This window comes from Lycorma delicatula, chromosome 10 (assembly GCF_047948215.1).
Source record: "Lycorma delicatula isolate Av1 chromosome 10, ASM4794821v1, whole genome shotgun sequence".
Taxonomy (NCBI): Eukaryota; Metazoa; Arthropoda; class Insecta; order Hemiptera; family Fulgoridae; genus Lycorma; species Lycorma delicatula.
In genome coordinates, this window is record NC_134464.1 from 64,982,144 (window position 1) to 65,004,994 (window position 22,851).

Genomic DNA, 22,851 nt, shown 5'->3' on the forward strand with positions numbered 1-22,851 from the left:
TAATGTATCACTGCCTTCTCAAATTTCAATGCCTTTCTTAAATGATAAAGTGTATTATTTAATTAAATTACGATGATATATTTGATAACAAATCAATTCCATTTCTTATACATTTCAAAATAAGAATTTTATAAATAAATAGTTTTAATTTGTTATTGTTCAGTCTAGTCAAGCATCTCCTGTAGGTGCTATTTCCAATCTGGTTGCACAACCAATCTTAATAATTATTTATTAGCCGTATGATGTCATATCACTAACATATCTAGAGGAGAGGAATCCCAGAAATTTAAAACAGATAACATTTTCATTTAGTAAATTGTTGAACGATGTATGAGATGTGAAGAAAAAAATGAGAATCTTTTAATTCTGTGTGCTATGTCTTTTGATTGAATTCATTTTTTCCGATGTGATGGTGCACTGTCTGTAATTTATATCAATATTTGTAGCTATATTAGATGCCAAGTAATTATAACATATTTTGTTACAAATGAGATGATTTATTCTGTTTGAAAGTAATGGAACATTTGTATTACATTTTTCTAAAAATGGAATAAAGAGCAGTGAAGTGGAGAAGATGTTGAAGAATGTTCTGCACCAAGGGTTTATAAGTGTACAAACGGTTTCAAGAATACTGGGAAGTCAGACACGTTCTTATACATCTACAACCAAAGAAAATATCAACAAAATAAAAAGGACAATGTGATTAATAATCGCTTAATTACTGAAGCTGTTGAAGAGGTGGAAATCTCTCACTGCTTGCATGAAAAAACTTTAACTGACATTTTGGATACGAAACAACTAGCAGCAAAATTTGTTCCAAAACTGTTAAATTTTCAACACAGGCAACATCGTAGAACAATTGTTAGCTGACAGTGCAGATGATTCAGAACTAAACGTGTCATAACAGGTAATAAAACATGAGCGTATGGTTAAAATATTTAAAAGAATATTCAATCATCCAAAGCTATTCAGCTATTTAGATACTGACTGTATATTGTCAATATAGACTTTCTCAGACAGTTATTATGTGATTAAATATTATGTTATTAGCTTATTAAATATTACGGAACTAATAACATGTAAACACTCTCAGGACAAATAATAAATAGTGAAATTTTCAAGGAAATCAGTTAAGTAATTTTTCAGTTATTGGGCACACACAAAACGAAGATTGTCTTTTATTTACATAGATAATTATTAAAAACACCACATTTGTAAAATTATTTTTACAAATACGCGAATGAAATACGGTATGCACGCGCGTGTTAGTTAGATTCATTGAATTAAATAAACGAAAAAATATTATATTTAAATATAATTATAAATATTTTTAATTAAATTGTGTGTGTAAGCCGTGCATCAGAAACAACCCACAGTGGTAGGACTTTCCCGGAATGGGCTTTAACCGCGTGACGGGAAAGTCCTTTTTGTCTTAATGAAACGTTTTATGGTAGGAAAAGTTTTTAATCTGTAATCTGTTAAAAAGTCAGTAGTAGAAACAAAATTAGTTTTTTTTTTTAAATAGGCCAAAAAATACTGTAATTTTGTTTTGTGATGGCTAAATATAGATTTTTATATTAATTCAGATAAAATTTGTGCTAATTTTTTATAACCTTTGAAAAATGTAATTAATAAATAATTTTTTTAAATATTGTTTATCTTTTGATAAGAAATCAACAAAAAAATAAGAAAATAAGTTAAGATTAGTCAGTAATATTTTTCAACTTATTTTAAATTTTAAGCTGTATTTACGTAAATGTTAGGACGTTTCAACTATATCGTCAACAAATTTTATTATTCGTTAGTAAATTTTGTATGTTTTTATCATCAAGACTTAAAGTAAAGAATTTGTCATCAAGAGTAAAGTTTAAAAGTTTACGAGAAAAAGAAAGTTTTATTTATCCTAATGAATTAAGTTAAGTTCGACCCGCGTATATGTACGTAATCAAGCTGTAATTGTATTTTTTTCCAGCTTTTTTTTACTTATACATTTTCACAACCTCACCGCTAACAATAGTAATCCTGCAGTATAGGGTCAGAGAACTCGCTATAGAGTTAGGGGTTCTAGTAATTGAAGTAGACAGCGACCCTTCATTCGGTGTCCTAAGGTCGTCTCCTGCCCCTTTAATTCATTACGGGGTCGAAGAAAATTGTAGGAGGAAAACCGTTGCGCTTGTGTGTTTGTGTTCGTGTTACCAACGTAGAAAGCAACAGCACAACGTTACAATCTGTCGAACAAGTAGAGGTAATCACTGCCACTGACTGACTCACGCTAGTTATTTGTGTGACACCATAATATTTCACATTATAAGCGCACTATCTGTCTACCCTTTCTCGTGCGGGTCACTGCTCGAAGAAAAAAAGTAAAACATTACATAAGCTGTTGGATTAAATTAATTAGATTATTCAACATTACGTGTAATCGGGAAATCCTGTGTTCGTTTCTTGGAATAGGGTAAATCACTGAAATATTATTATTATTAATAATAATAATTAATATGTTTGTAGTCTTATATTTTTTTTCAAACGTTCTGATTATCTCGAAGTTTTCCCGTTCTTTACTTTTTAATGTATTGTAAAATATATATATATATATAATGTTTATTCCTAATTGAATCTGTCATCTGAATAAGTTTTGTTGACGAGCCTCGCTGTTGCACAGCTAGGATCGATGTTGCACAAATAGGATCGATTCCAAAGAAAGCTATTATAAAAAGAAAATTATTTATAATCAATATAAAGTTATAAATCAAGATCTTTTTCATCTGATTAAAGTTTACACACAATTTACTCTGTTTGTGTTAAGCAAATTCTGAAGTAATTGATTTTGTTTTTCGTGGATTACTACATTACCCGATCCTGAAAGTTATATCGGAATAAAAAATAGCATTGGCAGAACTGAATCCATAAAACTAATGCCCGCTCGCGAATAACCGGTCGGTTGGAATTGAATGTATAACCAGTACTTCGTCAAATGTTGAGTGATCTAAGTAATATTACTCGTTTCCTATCATATTTATGAAAAAAGAAGGATTAATTTTATAATTGGATTAAGATACATAATTTCGTAATTAATAATAATTCGTAATTTTGAATTAATAAAATATTTAAAAAAACCACATTACAATTTGTTGTATTCTATCAGTTTTTCTCATTTAAAAAAAAAAATTAGTGCTTAAACATTGAAATGTTTTGAATCCATATCTTCAAATATATATATACACAATTGGAATTTAAATTTTTTTTTTTTAAATTGATATTTTTAAACTCTGATCGGCTCCCCCACCCTCAAAATATTTTTTTGGGGAAACTTGCGCTACCACTATACCTTTCTTTTCTTTTTCCTATTTAGCCTCCGGGAATTACCGTTCAGATATTACTTCAGAGGATGAATGAGGATGATATGTACGAGTGTAAATGAAGTGTAGTTTTGTACAGTCTCGGTTCGACCATTCCTGAGATGTGTGGTTAATTGAACCACCAAAGAACACCGGTATCCACGATCTAATATTCAAATCCGTATAAAAATAGGACTTGAACTCTGGAACTCTCGACTTCCCAATCAGCTGATTTGGGAAGACGCGTTCACCACTAGACCAACGCGGTAGGTTTACTACCACTATACCTAGGGAGACATAAAAAAATATCGGTAAAAAGTATATAATAAATTAAAAGGTTTTTCGATTTTTGGTGAAGGGGGGATTTTTTAGGGCAAAACATTTTAAAAAAAAGTAAGATAGCACGCACGTATGTATACTACTAAGTTTAATATAAAATGGAATTATGTTTACAAAATTTTGAAAAAATTGACCCCATAAAATACTGTATACCACCCTCTGGAGAAACTACAAAATTTCAATACCAAATTGCCCCATATTCATAAGTTTCTGTACCAAATTTCATCAAAATCAGTTTATCCAGCCAAAAGCTATCGAGCTTCAAACACGTCAACACACATACATACGTACGAATATTACCCCCAATTTTTTTTTGGAGTACCTTGGGTCATGAACGTCAAGAAATGCAAAAAAAAACCTGTACCCAATTTTTTGACTGATTAACACGCTTTCCTTCTTACAGCATAGTTCTAGAGCCATGATATTAGGAAAGTAAAAAACTGAATATAGTAACGTGTCTCGTAGCTTCATATATATATTTTAATATTATTTCATGCTTTTATATTTTAAATAATTAATTTGGAAACCTAATTACATTTATTTTTACTTTCTTGTACGAAGTAAAGGAAATATTATGATCGCGAAAAATTTCGGTTTTCAGATTTCAATGGAAATATCCTTTTTGACCATCCCTGAATCCATTTTGACTAGTTTAGGATTGACGTCTGTACGTACGTTTCTCGCATAACTCAAAAACGATTAGCCATAGGATATTGAAATTTTGGATTTAGTTGTGTTGTAATATCTAGTTGTACACCTCCCCTTTTTAATTGCAATCGACTGGATAAAAAGTGTACAGAAAAGCCTAAAATCCAAAAGAATTTGGATTTTGAACTTTTTCTTAATTGCAGTAATAAACCCTCATTGAGAGCTTTTCAACGGATATATTATAAGTGGTATTTATTTTCATTGGTTCATGAGTTATAGCCAAATAAAATTTTAATTAATGAAATATTTGGATCTTAGGGGAAAGCACATCGGTTCGAACAGACTTCATCTCCTTTTTTAATTTAAATATATTGATTTATTAACAATTATTAAACTCTGATTGTAAAAAAAAATTACGATGAATAATAATTCATTAACAAAAAAAAAAAAAAAAAAATGAAAAAATATCAGAAATTATTAACGAAATAAAATTTTATGTACTTTTCATTTTAAAAAAAAAATGTGTATATGTAATTTAATAGGCGTACAAGGAAGGCATGTAGTATCCACATCAGATTTTTTATTTTATAAGTAATTATGTATTTTGTAATGCTTTGATCCAGGTTTATCCCACGAATTCTCTTGATCTATCTGGGTAAATGCTGGGGCAGTTCTATATATGTATATATATATATATATATACGACATATCTCCCACGAAGAAACTTTCAGATTATGTTCTGGTGAAAATAATAAAATAATTTCGATTTTACGACGATAAATACGATTTTCTGTCTATTTTTCTTCAACAAAAAACAGATTTTTAGAAATGTTTATTTTTATTGGCTGAATGATATTTTGCAAACACGACTGCTATTAGTAAGGTACGAGATTCGACTATCTAAGCTTGGGTCTGTTTTTAACTTGAGAGAATTCGGTCTTAAAACCAATGCATAAGCAAATGCTATAACGTAGGATTATTTAAAAAAGGGAAAGTATGTGTAGTTGTACGATTACGCGCGTGTTACTAATATACGTACATAGTAAGAAAAATGTTTTCACAATTTACATATTATTTTATCTGAGGTAAAGAAAATATAAACATAAAAAATGCTCTTTAAAAGTGTACATATAAAAAAGCATGCGTATGTGTGCATTTGCATATCATCACAAAGATGATTTATGACATTATCTGCCGACGACTTGGAGGCGCCTAACGTTTATGATGAATTGCATACGTTCCAAACGCAAACAACACATTCAATAACAGGAAAGATGAAATTTAGTTCCGACTACGCATTTTTTAACACTTCTCCATACTCCCTATTCTTGCTCCCCTCGCCATACCTACTTTCTCGTTCATTCTTTTTCTCTCTCATACACATATATGTAAAGCGTTTGGATAAAATAGATCACCCATTTAGTTACGTGTTGATATATTTACACGCTAAATTCTCCATTACCGTTCTAAAATTTGTTCGTTGCCTGTCATCACAATTTTTATTAAATATTATTAAAATAATAGGTTTTTTTTGCTTCGTCGTCATTTTTAGCACGTTTAATGTATTATGATATTTGAAAGTAACTTTACAACAGCTTATAGTACATTATAATTTTAATAAACCGACACAAAATGACATCACTATGATGTACTGCTAAACATTTCGGTAAACAATAGTACATTATGGAACGAACCTATATAATGATAGCCATTAATGTACGAGTGCGAAGTAAGTTACGACCGAACCTTGATAAGTGTCAAAAACTTTGCAAGAGTGCATTAATGGCCATTATAGAGAGTTGCATGCGAATTTTTTCTCGCTGAAAAAATATTTGGATTATTGATTTAAATCAACTATACAGAGTGATTCAGTAGAATAGGGCAATACTTTGACAACTCATTCTAGAGGCTAAAAATAAGAAAAAAGTTCATATAAATATAGGTCCGAAAACGCTTCATTAGCGAGTTATACAGGGTGAAAGATTTCCCCCGAGTTTCAGTTCCTCCGGGTAAATTAAGGCTTTCTGAAATTCTGGGAAGGTCAATTAAGGGGGAAAATTCAATTGTTTCTTATAGTTTTTGAGCTGGGAAATCGAAAAAATAGGTCACGGAACTGTATCTCTCTTAGTTTCTAAGATATCCCATGTAAAACGCCAAAAATAGGGTCAAAAAACACATTTTTTTTACGTTTGACGTACAATAAAGTTGTTAAATTAGCAATAAATCATACATTTTTTAAACATAAATTGTAGATAATTTAATTATAAGAAGATTGATGTAAATAATGTCAACAGAAAACAATAAAATTTTAAACATGTCGACTTTTATTAACAACAAAACAGATTGAAAAACTTTTTCGTTATGTACAGTAGAAATTAACTGGAGGAAGAAAGAATACTGACTTTTGATAACAAATACTGACTTGATAACTGACTTTTTTCATAACAAAAGTAAAGTATTTATTTGAAAAATGAAGTTTCAGTTATAGTTTCAAACTGACTAAATAAGCAATATGGTCTGTTATTTCAATTGGAAGATGCTTTTTTGAAGAGAGTGTTTTCCAAGAAAATTGGGTAGATCTATAATACAGAATTCATTGAATATGAGCAGACAATGAAACTTTTGTCTAGAAATATTGTGTTGTATTGCCCCTTGTTGAAAAAAATTCTTAGAATTACTCTGATATACAATTCTTACACACACACACACACACACACACACACACACACACACACACACACACACACACACACACACACACACACACACACACACACACACACACACACACACACACACACACACACACACACACACACACACACACACACACACACACACACACACACACACACACACACACACACACACACACACACACACACACACACACACACACACACACACACACACACACACACACACACACATATTCCAGGTATTGTAACAGTATTGGTACTTTCTTTTTAATTAGGTTTACCTGTACATAATAACATTATGTTCTTTACAGATTCCGCTTATATTTAGATAATTTGATTAAGTTGGGAATTTGAAGAAATCTGTTTTGATACAATACAATGACATTGACACAATGACATTGTAAATAAATGTATTATAGTTTTTCATATTTTAAAATAAATTATTAATTACTGAATTGAATTTAACATTTCTTTTAGGGCTGTAAGCTCAATTTTCAGGAATAATCATTGTTTATACATACTATTTTAAATGAAATATTTGAACTTCCATACTGGTTTAATTAACCAAATACCAAATTGGAAAAGTGAACTGTGAAAAATAATTAAATTCAATCGCTTAGGATGCCTATCTTATTTTTACATTACAATTTGATTTGTGTTTACAATATGCTGTCTTCAGATGATGATGTATTCTTCCCAAGGTTATATCACATTGCAGTTTGAATACATATATATATATATATATATATATATATATATAAAGAATTCAGCCTCCGCTTCAATTTATCCATTTATTATGTATCTTTACACAACATCAATACTGTTTTTTTAATTTTTTTTTAAAGGAAATATTTAGGTTTTGCCATAACTTTGACATTATGAGAATCATTAGAATACTTCATCTATTGAAATCTAGTGATTTCAAACTGTAGAAACATAACATTTCGATATCACAATAAAATATGATAATCAAGAGATGTGTTTCGATTTTGTTCTAAATAAGTTTTTTTTTGAAAGCAAATAAGCATGGATAAAAAACTAGCACAAGGGAGATAAAAGGTATAAAATATTTCAAGACCAGTGTTTTATGTTATATATTTATAGATTAGTTTCAAAAGACAAAATTTTTAAATTATTGATCGAAGATGAATTGGAGAATAGAAAAATTTAAAACCACTGACCCAAACAATAATCTATGTCAGATATTATATTTTACATCGTTTCTCAGTTGAATTTACTCAACCAAAAACAATATGAGAAACAGAATATATAACAAAGTGACACAAAGCAATAGAAACTTTTGAAAAATGCAACAACAAAAAATCGATTAATAAAAACTTAACCATTACGATTAAAAAATATAAAATACCAGATTATCAAAATACCTAATATCATTTTTTTTAAATTACATCAGATGGCATCCTTTTCTACGCATGCATTCTGTTAATCTGCTGTTCAGATTCCACATTGCTTGCTGCAACATCCCTGGTGAGATGCAACGAATTTCATCTTGAATTGTTTCAATTCACCTAGTGTCTTTGGCATACTCTTACAGACCCCACACACTCTTAATGTATCCCCACAAGAAAAGATCACATACTGACAAATCCAGTGATCTTGAGGGCCAGAGAGTGTTACCGAATCTTCAGTCCAGAAATTCATAGTCCTCGTTAATAATGTCATAATTTTTTTGACAGAAATCAAAGCAGAACTGGTGATCATTTTCGTTCAGTTCTTGCACGATCTGTAACTTATAAGAATTAAATTTTAAATCATAACGAAGATTTTGATGAACACTCTCTCGGGACAACCTGACCACAGCTGCTTGTTTACGAATTGAACGCTGTGGGATCTGTACAACTGAAACGCATATAGCCTCAATATTGTGTGGAGTACATGCACTTGTTGGTCGTTCTATTTGTTTTTTTTTTATAGCTGATCCAGTCTCTTCAAAGTTTTTAATCCAGCTTTTTATCGGGTGTTTTGAACATGCCCTAAATTGTGATGCGGTCGGAACTCCATCTATGCATCTTCCAACTATCATTGGTTTTGTAAAACATTTTTATGGCAAAACCACACTGTTGACCGTTCCACTGCTCCATAATGGCAAAGTTGCCTCAGCATAGAAGCACTGCTGCAAACTGTACATAGCTATGCATTTCAAAAGTTTTCATTTTTTTGTGTCACCTTGTATGTTCTTAATTTGTTCTAGTTGGTAATAACAACTGTCAATTGAATCTAAAAGTGAGAGGAATGATTGGTAGTACAATATTCACATACTACCTTAATCATTCAGATTAAACATACTGAAGAGAAACATGATAATGTAGTCATCACCCTGGATGAAAACATCAACAAGGTGCAAGTAAATTATTATTAAAACTAATCATGTAATTATAAGATATAATAATAATAATGACCTAGACATATGACCTGAATAGGAAATAGACCTATTTTATGATCCTGTTAAGGTCCTTAAAAAAGATTTAGGATAATATTCAAAATGGGGAAAACTTTATTCGTAAGAACTCTTACTTTATGCTTTGAGCTAAAGCTCTGCAAGATTAACCTTCTAAATCAATGGGAATTTGTTCAAAATGAGCTTTTCATAGTTAGTTTGTACCTTTTTTTTATTAACATTAGTAACATGATCAATTCCTGGACATAAAAATAATGAATGGATATTGTTCATGTATTTAAATCACAGTTAATAACGTACGGAGCAACGCCTTGATATAATATTTGCTAATACACAATATAAAAAATTACTATTGAAATTCAACTGAAATATAACCTTTGTGATGTAATAAAATACATATAATACATGATATTCAAATAAAATTATGAATGTTACTCATATTCCTTTAATCAAATAAATCTAACAGTAAAATTAGAAATGAGTATATTTTAATGAAACATCAATTTTCCTGAAGTTAGGAAATATTAATTTACTGTACACACAATGCCTTTTCATAAATATATTTAACATGATGCTATGGATGTCAACGTAACACACACAATAGCTGCAAGTTAACAGTAAAACAATACTTGATTCCAAACCTTTTTACTTGTTTTAATAACTTAATTTTGCAAATAAAGTGATTGAGAAAGTTGTTAAATCCAATAAGCCAATCTCTCAACAATAAATTTCAAGAGCATGTTGTACTGAATAAATTTATCTAACTCCCATATTTCTAGCTTATTTTATTTAACAGCTACACGATAAAAGGAAATTTTTCTGTTTTCTCATATGTTTGTAGGAGACTAGAAATAAAGAAATATGTATTCGAGTTTAGAGCCATTTATTTGTCTTAAACTTTTTATTTTGGTTGACCAATTCCTGTAGCAATCAGCATGTAACCATCACTTCTAGATCTAATGGTTACAGGTTTGACTCCAAAAAAGAGTCTGACATTTTTTTTCACTATCTCATCTTACTTAATAAGATTTTCACATAAGCATGTCTGAGATCATAATATTAAATTAAATATTTCTGAAACAGATAACTTACAATTCAAAATTTTGAATTAGTCGCTTGTGTATTGAGACTGAAAATATACATTTGTTTTTTTTTTAAATTAGACAAAAAAACGGGAAATATATTAAGGTATACCCAAGTTTAAAAGTTCAACTTTATGAAAATCTAGGTACATGTTTCTTAGCTTATAAAAAAAAAATTATTACATACATCTGAATTATTGTTATCAATTATTATTACATAATCTGAATATTTTATTAAAAATTTCACGAAGCCCTCCAGTAAATTTTTGGGTTTTTCAAAATTTCAAAACTTTTGGTTGTTTTAAACTAAAAATATAATTTTTTTTTTTCTTTAAATGAGGATCAGCAAAAGATTAGAGATGATAAAGCTATTTAATTAAGAGTAGAAGTTCTATAAATGTTTTACTACCCATAACCCCTTTTTATTTTAGCCCATTAATATGATGGTTTTGTTATGTTTTTAACTGTTTTTATCAAGTACAGAATATTTTTCTTGGGATTTGCAGGTAAACAGTAAAATTAAAAAATATAATAAAACAGCTCAACATATAATGTAAGGCATTTCAACTACATTTTTGATATAACTAAGTTTAGTTCACACAGGTATTTATGCAAGTGGAGAGAGTAATTTTTATTGATTTTATGAATCATTAGTAAGAAAAAATTGTTATTATTTTTCATTAAACAATAAAATAATTAAGATTGTAAAGGTATTCATGATTTACATCTTAATTAATCAGAGGGCAAGTTGTTTTAAGCTCAATGAAAATACAGGTAAATTTTAGCAAAATTGCAACAAGCATTTTTAAATATAATATCAAAAAATCAAGTAAACCATACACAAACCCTACAAAAGAATAATTTTTTTCATACGAAAAAAAAAAAAGGCGATAGATATTTTTTCTTCAATCAACATTTGGATGAATCTGAGATACGGCCAACATTATATAGCAAATATTAAGTGAGACTACTCAACTGAAGAAGAGAAGAATAAAGTATCATACTTCATGCAGATTGTTTCATACCTATTTACTAAAAATGTATATATGTGTATGTGTTTTAGTATATGTGTGTTGAATGAGAGGACGGAAAGGAGAGGAATAGAAAAGGGGAAAAGTTTTGTTGAGGGACATCGTATTTTTACGAGGGAAAGCTGCGCTGCAGTGGCATGAATACTTGATGTGGATAACGTTGGAATCCCCTTTAACGTCACTGCTCCTCTCATCATCCCTCTCTCCTATCTTCTACCTCATCATGTGTTCAACTTCCCCTCCTCTTTTACCTATCCTATTCTATCCCTCTATCTCTCTGTAAATGGAATTAGGCAAACCAACCATTTCAGACCAAAGCTATCCATGTTACATAATCTGTTTCACTATCTATTACTCCATGTTATTCAGACTTCTTTTTTTTTTTTTTATTTTTTTTTACAATCACAGTAATTTGCATTTTTATTCATATCAGTGTAATCTTAATGGAAAACTAATCATAAATGTTGAGTACAAATACCTGAATACTTATAATGAAGTAAATAATGTACTTATTCACACAGTTTATGCAAAAATTATTAAAAATTCTTAAGAAAAATAATAATAGTCAATAGACTAATGAAGCTAATAAAATATTCTTAAAAAACTATTTACATATTGTATTTGTCTTTTAGGAAAGATGAAAGTTCAGTTGAGAGAAACTTAGTCATTACGTTCTAGTGAAAAGAAGAGAAATGGATAGTAAGGGCAATTACCAATGAAGAAATCACAGTAAGAGGCAACTGCTTCAAAGTTACTTGTAGGCAGCACATGCTCAATTCACTCACAACTCCTTATTAATTTAGAGTAATTTTATCCAGGATGGGAACGGCATAAAGCATTTTTTTGGTTTTTACCTCATGCCTAAGTTAAAGGCCAAGGGGTCAATAACACTTGAAAAATTTATCTAGAAATAATAATTTATTCAGCAGAATTTTAATTATGAAGACTTTTTAAAAATTCATTTATGAACTTTGTTAATAAAAGTTCATAAATGAATTTTTATTTTGTCTTGAAATTTTCTTAAATAAAACAACAGGGGATTAGCATCCTTCCTCTACCAGCCAACATATATATATATATACTAAATCTATTTTTTATCTGTGGTAGAGTTCTAAAAGTAATAAATTATGTAATATTTCTGCATCTATCAGTACTGGTATTCCTCTAACCATAAATGTAATTTACTAATAATTTTTAATCGGAATTCAATAAGATATCTAAGGTATCTTTATTACTTGATATTGGTGGGAATTATTTTGTACTTTGTTAAATTTATTTTAACAAAATATTTTTTACACATATACTTTTTATTTGAGTTAAATAACAACATTAAATTCCATACATAGCTTTTACTTTTTAAATAAGATGATTTGAAAAAATCAACTATATAGAAAAATAATAGTATAGAAAATATAATACTATACAAAAAATGTTTATTTTCCTGAAGTATATGTTATAATCTGTTCAACTAGTGAACATCCCAATCCCCATAGGGGAAGACATCCACCTTGTGACGATTCCAGTTGCCAAGTTGCCACACCAACCCGACCCTCCTGTTACTAGCCCCCGATGGGCTTTAATGGAGGTCGTCTTTTGACTCTCTAACTTTTTACATCTCACAGTAATAAGCCAGGCTTCGTTGGGATGCCACCGATTTAAATGCCTCAGTAGACATTTACATCAGTGAATTCATGACTCTGCCTTCTAATTCGATGTAAGCTTCTTTCGGACAACTTTACTGTCCTACTTCATTGCGCTCTGAACTAGCTAACCGAGTTCACAGAAGCATGTACCCCATGCCTAGTTCTACATTAATTGAGCTATTGTGAGTAAATGTCTTATAATATACAAGTCAATTCATAAATAACACACCAGAAAACACATCTTCTGGTGTGTTCTGAATTAGTTTGGACCCACTAGATGGCGCTGGGGTCGAGATATTTCAACAAATTGTATTTATGGTCCGATTGGGCTCATATTCAGAATATATATTAGTTACGTGAAAAGAAATATTTTTGTGAAAAATGGTAATAGAGAGAAAGGGAAAAAAGGGAAGAAGGGAAAAAGGAAGAAAAGGGAAGATGGGAAAGGTTATATTTTGTGAAGTTCCGTAATCCCAACAGAAAATTATGGTGTGTAATTATATTTCAATCTTAACGAAGTTTTCAATAAAATTAGAATTTACGAACAAAAAAATATTTTACTTGCCAATCAGGTCTCGCTTCGCTCGCCCGATTGTCTAGCCAGGGGGCTCAACCTGCTGGACCCTTGACACATTCGTATCCTTATGTTTGTGAGAATATGAAATATTTTACTGAAATATTTTAAGAAAATAAATATTACCATTTCGCCGCGATGAACTTATTGTAGTGATTTTTTTAGCTTCACCTCATTTATCGATCCGCAATTTATGGAACTAAAAGTGCATCTCAATAGACATTTTCAAGAACATTCTTCAATTTTTTAAAAAAAATCTGTACTCAATAGCGCTTGCGCATTAAATTTTTGCGGTTTACAGCCTTAATATTGGGAGTAGAAAGGTTGTAAAAACTTCAAACGTTCCTAAAAAATCGAGATTTATCGTTGTCCTGAATTTCATTTTTATATGATGTTTCATTTAAAAGTTATTTTTAAAAAAATGTAAATCTTTGGTAACCGATAACTTTAAATAACGATCGACAAAGGATGTTTTTTATTTGGCATATTTATAAATAGTTTAAAAAATTAATCTTTTGGCTAATTCAGAAAAAAAAGTTGTGTAGCCGGATTTGTGCAACAGAAATGTGCGGTTTACTGCCGCATGAGCAGTCGCATCGAAAAAATAAAAATCACCCTTGCAATAAATAAAAACTTTTTGCCGAATTAGATTTTTTTTATACCTATGGAGTCCTTAATCTTGCATTTCGAAGAAATCAACTCCTTTTTACTTCGTTGTACGAAGTAAAGGAACTATTGCGATAGCGAAAAATTTCGGTTTTCAGATTTCATCTCCTTTTTTCTTTTTTTTAACATTTTATTTACTTCCTTGCACGAAGTAAAGGAATCATTGTGAATCAGTTAACATTTCTGTTTTCATATTTCAACCATACTTGAATCAATTTTGACTAGTTTTGATGTGATTTCTGTACGTACGTATCTCGCTTAACTCAAAAACGATTAGCCGTTAAGATGTTGAAATTTTGGATTTAGGACTGTTGTAACATCTAATTTTTCACCTCTCTTTTTGACTGCAATCGAAATTAAAATTAAAATTTGAATTAATGAAATATTTGGATCTAAAAGGGAAGGCACATCGGATCGAATCATACTTATCTCCTTTTGTTTCTTTTTTAACATTTCTTTTTTTAATTTAAATATATTGATTTAATAATTATTACACGTGATTGTAAAAAAAGTTTTACAATAAGTAATAATTCAGTGATAATAAAAAAAATGAAAAAAAAAATTATTAGTGAAAAAAAATTTTATGTACTTTTATAAATGTGTAAATGTAATATAATAAGCATATGTAATAGATTTGGTGAAACATCTGATTATTTAATATTAATTGAAAATTATCATTTAGAATCGTATTATTTTTGGATTTTCTTAGCAAATTCTTATAAAAATTGTATATTTATTTTTAAAAAATCATTTTATTTAATTATTTGGCAGAAAAATAAAATACATTTGTGGATTGTATTCAATTTAATGTGATTGTTTAAATTTTTTTTCACTTGTCCATAATATGAATAAGATTTCTAGTGTGTATTTCAGATTTCTGGTGTGTCGTATAAATAAAAGTTAATAATAATTTAACTATTCCATTTAACCCAACAGGTTGGTCTAGTAGTGAACGTGTCTTCCCAAATCAATTGATTTGGAAGTCGAGATATCCAGCCTTCAAGTCCTAGTAAAGACAGTTACTTCTACATGGACTTGAATACTAGATCGTGGATACCAGTGTTCTTTGGTGGTTGGGTTTCAATTAACCACACATCTCAGGTATGGTCGAACTGAGACTGTACAAGACTACACTTCATTTATACGCATACATATAATCCACTGAAGTAATACCTGAATGGTAATTCCCGGATGCTAAACAGGAAAAAGAAAAAAACTACTCCGTTTAGTGAACTCCTGTATACTGTTTACAAATATTAATTTTGATCTTATGGTGTAGAATAATGTTTTTATTATTGGATTATTTGGTAAACAACTTATTTAAAGAGTTATCAAGGGAATTTTACTCTATCCTAATATTTCAGGTAAGATTGTTGAATTAATAAATTATATTTGGTGTTAATAAAAACTAATATTTCAGCAATCATGTAACTGTCCACTTTATTAAAGAATTGGAGGAACATATCTCACTTTCAAATGAAATAAGTTTAAATGAAGTACAGCAAAAATGTGTATATGTAATTTAATAGATATACAATCAGAATTTTTATATGTATAGAAGATATCAATATACATAACGGGACAACCGGATGAGCGAGAGTATATATTTTGTATGCAAACATTAGCCCTTGTACTACTAATAAATGCACTGCTTGAATTTTTAAAATTGGTCTTACCATTCTGGAAATATAAGTAAATTTTAGAAAAATAATGGATAACCGAATAAACCACCATACATCTTTGTTATGCAAACATTAGCGCTCAACATAGTAAAAAATAAGCCACTTGAATTTTTAAAATTGGTCATACTGTATCGTAGATATAACTGAATTTCGGAATAAGAGAATGACCGGATACCCAGACAACCAGATAATTGAGAGTATAAAAGAAAAATATAAAAACCACCTTTGCAAGAAACTTTTGGCCAAATTAGATTTTTTTGTATACCTATGGGATCCTTAATCTTGCATCTCAAAGAAATCAACTCCTTTTTTATATATGTAGAAGATACAGTATACAAGAATAATTTTTTCCTATTGATGTATCCTCCATCCACTATTTACAGGCATCCAATGATACAAAATTAAAATTGATGTTTATATTGTCCCTGACCTTAATTGTTACAAAAATAAAAAATTATGTTGAGTTTTTTCAATAGGAAAACAATAGTATAGGTTTACTTTATATCTGGTTGTAAAAATTAAATTCTCTTGATAAAAAAGTTGCACCACTTGTTATTCAGTTTGAGTTAATTTAAAAAAAACAATTAAAAGCAGTTCTTTACTAAAAATAAGAAATTAAATACACATGTTAAATTTAAAATATCAGCTGGTTTGATAGAGCTGAGCTTTGAAAAGATTCACATATTTTCATCATAGATAGTTTGAAAATAAGTGATAAAACAAAAATCTCAAACAACTTGTATTCGAAAAAAATATTGTAAGATGATAATAATAACCATACCAAAAAATTAGAAATCTTGAATTAGTTATTTTTGTAAACTTTCAAAAAGGAATATTTTCAACAGAGAATCTCTGGTTAAAATATTGAAAGAATTTATGTCGATGATAAAACACTAAACATATAAAATAAACATATTAAAAAGTTAAATTTTTAGGTGGAATTTACAAGCCCTTTAAAATTAAATTTACACAGACAAGGTGATTGTTTCTCACCAAAACAATTGCATGCTGAAAAGATTAACCGAAGAATAGAATAGGAAAATACAAATACTTAAGAAAAATGAAAGTATAAGAATGGGGCACAATATTAAATCTTTAAATGTAAATATTTTAGCATTTCATAATGATCTGATAACTTTGACAAAAGATATTAGAGATGAAAATCAAAATTCAAGAATTAGGAAAATGTGCAAACATAATTAAGCTACAAATTTCATATGAAAAACTAAAATGGATTCCAATAATAAAAGTAGAATCCAAACCATGAAAATTTCAAAATTTCATAGGAAAATCTAGTAATTGTTGAAAAACTTATTTAAAGAAAAATCTACAGACAAAACTCAAAGATAACACTTATAAATTAGCAAATCAGAAGATATTTACCAAAATTTTGAAGTCATACAATTAGAAAAAGAACTCAAATTTTATAGACAATCAAATGGATGAAACTAAATTAACAAAACAAATAATTCACTTTTTTTAAAAAAGAGATAATAAATAAGCTAGTTCAAAAAAATTGGAAAAGATCTAAAATTATTAAATATTTCCAAAGAAATAATTTTTGACAAAACCTTTCAGAAGACTAATGGATGAATCTAAACTTCCAAAGATACAGAAAAGGAAACACATTGGATGGATCAAAGAAAGGAGAGAAAAGTTAAGGGAAAGAATGAAAGAACTTTAGAAAAGAAAGAAGTCAGGGCAATGGATGAGGGATCCTTAGGAGGACTGATCGTGAACAAAAAGTAGGGAAAGAAAAAACATTTTCATTACGATAAGATACACGTTATCATAGTTTAGGAATAGATCAAAATTTATTAGAAGAGAAATGTTTAAACATAAATTCTAATCTTAAAATAGCCAACAACTACATCAATGTGCAGTTTGAATTATGTGTTTTTTGAGTGGGGAACAGAATACTTAAGTTTGTTACATAAATATATGTGTGATGAAGCATTATTTTATATGAATTTGTATGCTTTTAATTACATATTTATGTAATAAATATATTCATATAAAAATATATATTTTCTAAAGTCAGTATCCATATTCATCTGTATTAATAAACAAATTATAAACCAAATTGATCCACCTAAGTTCAGAAATATACATTAAATAAGACGACACTTACTTTATTTCATATTTTACAATAATGTTTTTATGGAAACCCACATCTTCAGTTGTAATTATTTTATTTTAAACTGTTCGTATCAAACTATAAACCACACTTAAATACATTCAAATTTATAAAAAAATATTATTTTTTTTATTTTTTTACAATAAAACTTTTTTTTGTAAATATAAATATAAAAGATAAGAATTAATTTTTTTTTAAATATTAAAAATTAAAAACTAGATGTATAAAATTAAAAAAAAAATTAAATAAATGAGTAAATGAATAAATAGAATTAAAAGCAACATGTAACTTGACCAGCCAATGTTACAGTACAGTGTGGATTTGAATTCAATTAAATTGAACTACACAACCCACTGGGTTGGTCTAGTGGTGAACGTGTCTTTGCAGATCAGCTGATTTTAAAATAAAATAATTACAACTGAAGATGTGGGTTTCCACGAAAACATTACTAAAAAATATGAAATAAGGTATCATCTTAATGTATATTTCTGTACTTAGATGGATCAATTTAGTTTACAATTTATATATATATATATATATACGAGATAATATATATATATTCATATATATATATATATATATATATATTCATAAGAGCATTCCATTAAGTGTAGCAAACTTTAAATAGCTTTTCAAACATCACACACCTAGCCACATGAGGAATAATTAAACAAAATATTACATGAAAAAGAAGGAGTGTTATTATGACATATCGTTTTAAAGGGCATTCATTGAAAAACACAAGTTTTGACAAAAAAAAATGATCAGGCAACGACAACTGTAACCAAAGTAGGGGCCCCATTTAATACTTTTCACAGTTAGTTTCAAAAGTGACCTGTAGTCACCATAATCATCTCATAGCTCAAAAGAGATCATTTTGTATACCACTTTTGTAAACCATTAAATGGCTGCCATTTTGGTTAGAATTGATGTAGCCTGATGTGTTTTTATGCCAATTATTATTTTGTTTTAAATGCACTTTAAAATGATGTTACATAATCAAATCCTTCCCATTAAAAATTTTTGAGAAGTCCCATAGGTCCCTAGGGGTGCTTCTGATGTAGTGATCTTATTCTGAATTGTTTTGAGGAAGAAGCAGTTGTTAAATTTTATTTTCTATATTTAAGGAGTAAAAGTTTATTTAAGTGTTGCCATACTTATTGAACACCATAAATATGAACATTATCTTAATACGTATACATTCATATGTCATTTTAGATAAGAATGCAAAATTCAGTATTCAAGGTTGTATAGTATTCAAGTTACAGTATACAAAATGTAGAAAAATTTGCAGTACACTACGTGTAAAATGTAAATTACTTTAAAAAAGTAATCAAATTTTATTTTTAAGACGTTTAAACTATTTTTAAAACCTAACTGTTATAAAAGAAAAATAACTAAATTAAGCAGTTAAAATAAAAAGTGTAATTTTCTTAAATTCTTGAATTAAGTTATTTCAGCTTTTAAATGCAAGAATGGGTTAAAAGAATCAATAAGAAAAGTTTTATTCAACATCCAGTTAAAAGAACTGCTGTAATAAAATAAAATTTTTAAAAAACTAAGAAAGGAATAAGTAAAGGAAATGGAAATACATACTATTATTATTCGAGTGAGGATTGTAAGAAGTTAAGTGGATATAAATGGAATATATTCAGTCATGTGATAAATTTAAAATGGAATATTTAAAACGTACCGCATTTAGATGAATATGAAGAGAATGAGATGAATGAATCCCTGCATACATGTACGTAAATGTAAAAATGATGCTGTTAAGAACAGTAAAGAAAATGGTTTAAATCTGAAATAAGATAAATTTAGAATACACTTATACAACGGATAGGTTAGAGAATAGAGAAAAGAATAAGTAATAAAGTAAAATGTTTAAAGTTAAAACAAAATGAAACTAACATGTACTGAAAAGTACACATTAAAAATTATATAAGTAATAAAATATCCTGAAGAGGGGAATTTATGTTCAGCCTCTGCATAGAAAACACATTTGAAAACTTATTTCTCACTTAGGAAAGTCTTTTTTAAGCTCAACTGTTTTATAAAATACCAACTAATATCACAAACAATATTACAATCAAGCCTGTGAAGGTGATTCTAATATCGCTGAGCAACTCCCTATAATAACTGCTTTATAAAGCAAGTTCCCATATAAAAAGGAGAGAAAGTGGGGTCCAACTTACCCAACCCCCATTGCTTTCTGATTTCTGATAAGAAAAAGTATGAAACAAACTAAAAGAAATTTTAAACTACAACAACATTATAGGAAAAGAAATAAAAATGTCAAGGTTTATCGATGACATTTTATTTTTGTTAAAACTAGGGATGTTACCAAAAGGTATAATGGTGGAAAAATTCTTTAAAAGTAAGCAATAATGGCAATGAGCAGCTTTTAAAAAGCCACCAAAGAGTTGCATAGCACCAGCAGGTGGAATTCCATAACTGACCACCAAGGGCTTAGTCCTCGACAGACAACTAAAATTAAATGGATCATTAAAACAAAAACAAGTAAAAAATATATGAAAAAAAATTATTCAAGGAAAGTGGAGACTTTGAATAAACCCTTTAAGTAAAATTTTGAGATCTGGGACCAGTAAGGGTTCATATCTCCCACCCCGTACCAAGTCTTCCCAAATCAGACGATTTGGAAGTTGAGAGTCCCAGCGTTCAAGTCGTAGTAAAGGCAGTTACTTTTATACGGATTTTGAATACTAGATTTTGGATACCGGTGTTCTTTGGTGGTTGGGTTTCAATTATCCACACATCTCAGGAATGGTCAAACTGAGACTGTACAAGACTACACTTCATTCATACATATCATCCTCACTCATCCTCTAAAGTAATACCTGTACAGTATTCCCAGAGGCTTAACAGGAAAAAGAAAAAAGCCCCCTACCATAATTAAATACACTAATCCCCTATATATCACCATCATGTCAAATTTCATCCAAATCAGTCCATCCAGCCTGGAGATATCAAGCAAAAAATATACCAACATTTATACTCTTTCAGAATTTTTCATTATAAAACTATTTTTTGGTAAATGGGATTCATAGAACGTCAAGATCTGCATAAAACCTGACAAATAAAAATTTACCCAATTAACACAATTTTCCTTTTATAATAAAGTGTATAGCTAAACAGTATAATAACAAGGAAAGTAAACAAATTTTTTATAATTTTTTTGAACTTTTACATTTTGAAATAATTTTCAAGTGACCTCAGAAACAAAAATATAATGAAATGGCAGGTAATATAAAATTAGAAAAATATAACATATTAAAAGTGATTTAATTTTACAAATTTGAGTTTTGACATCTGTGATATACACCACGTTTTAAACAAGAAAATAAATTATAATCAATTACAGAACATTTTTTTCAAGGTAATAATTATTATAAAAACCCATTTTATCTATGACTAAGCTAGCTTTTGTTCTACGTAAATCTTTTTCAGTGCTGGTGCAGTATTATGTAAAGTGCATTATGATGGTATTGGAAGTGACACTGGTATTTTTTTTTTTAGATGATTAATCCACCATTTAAGCTCAAAGCTTATGCATGGGAATATGATATGAAATATTTGTGGCATATGAAAAATGTCAAGACTGGCCAGAATTTGAACCCAGAAACTTTTGAATGAAAGATGAAATGCCACCATTCTGCCAGGGATGTTGGCAAGAACTTCCATTTGAATCAAGTTTTAAAAATGTTTTGTTTATGGTGTGTTTAAAGAACACATTATAATTTAAACTGTTTTTGTTTTGTGTATGTTTTATGAAGTAACTTTGGATATATTGAATATACTCAATATTCAATACAGCAACTAACATTGCTGTATTTAGTTGCTGGCCAAAAACATGTTGATAAAAAAGTTTTAATGTTTTTAAAGTTTAAAAATATTTAATTATTTTAATTATTTGACTATATATTATGGCATCTATGTAATAATATTAATATTTAGTGTTTATTAATGTTTTAATGTATAAGTAATTTTTAATCAACTGATGATGAAGAATTTCCTCGAAAGCACTTTTGATATACAGAAAAGAAAAATAAAGGTTAGATAAGAGCTCTTATTGATTCTATACTTTGGTAGATTGTACTGAATTTTTTTTATGCTTTTGGAATCAATTAGTACAGAGGAAGATATGAACAAACAAAGAATCTATTTTTCTAAATTAATATATATATATATTTGGGCAGGATTTAACTGGAGGTTTATTAAGCCCCCTCAATCATTTGGCCATTAGCATTCTACCTTACAATCTTCAATTTCCAGAAACTTACTCTGCAGGATGTTGTGGAATCATCAAACTGTAGGGAATTGTATTAGGGTATCAACTTATCTATTATACTCTGGTAATGGAACTACCATAAAAATTACAAAAAGATATTATGTTCAGAATTAATTAACATATAGTATTTAATAGATACACTGACATCATAAGATATGCAAATTTTGGGGAAGTGTTCTAGTTATATAACTTCAGTTTATCTTCAAATGTAAAAATAAAGTATTGAATTGTTATGTAAAAGTGGAAAGCTAGAATATTTTATTAAAAGAATTAATGAACAAATTTAT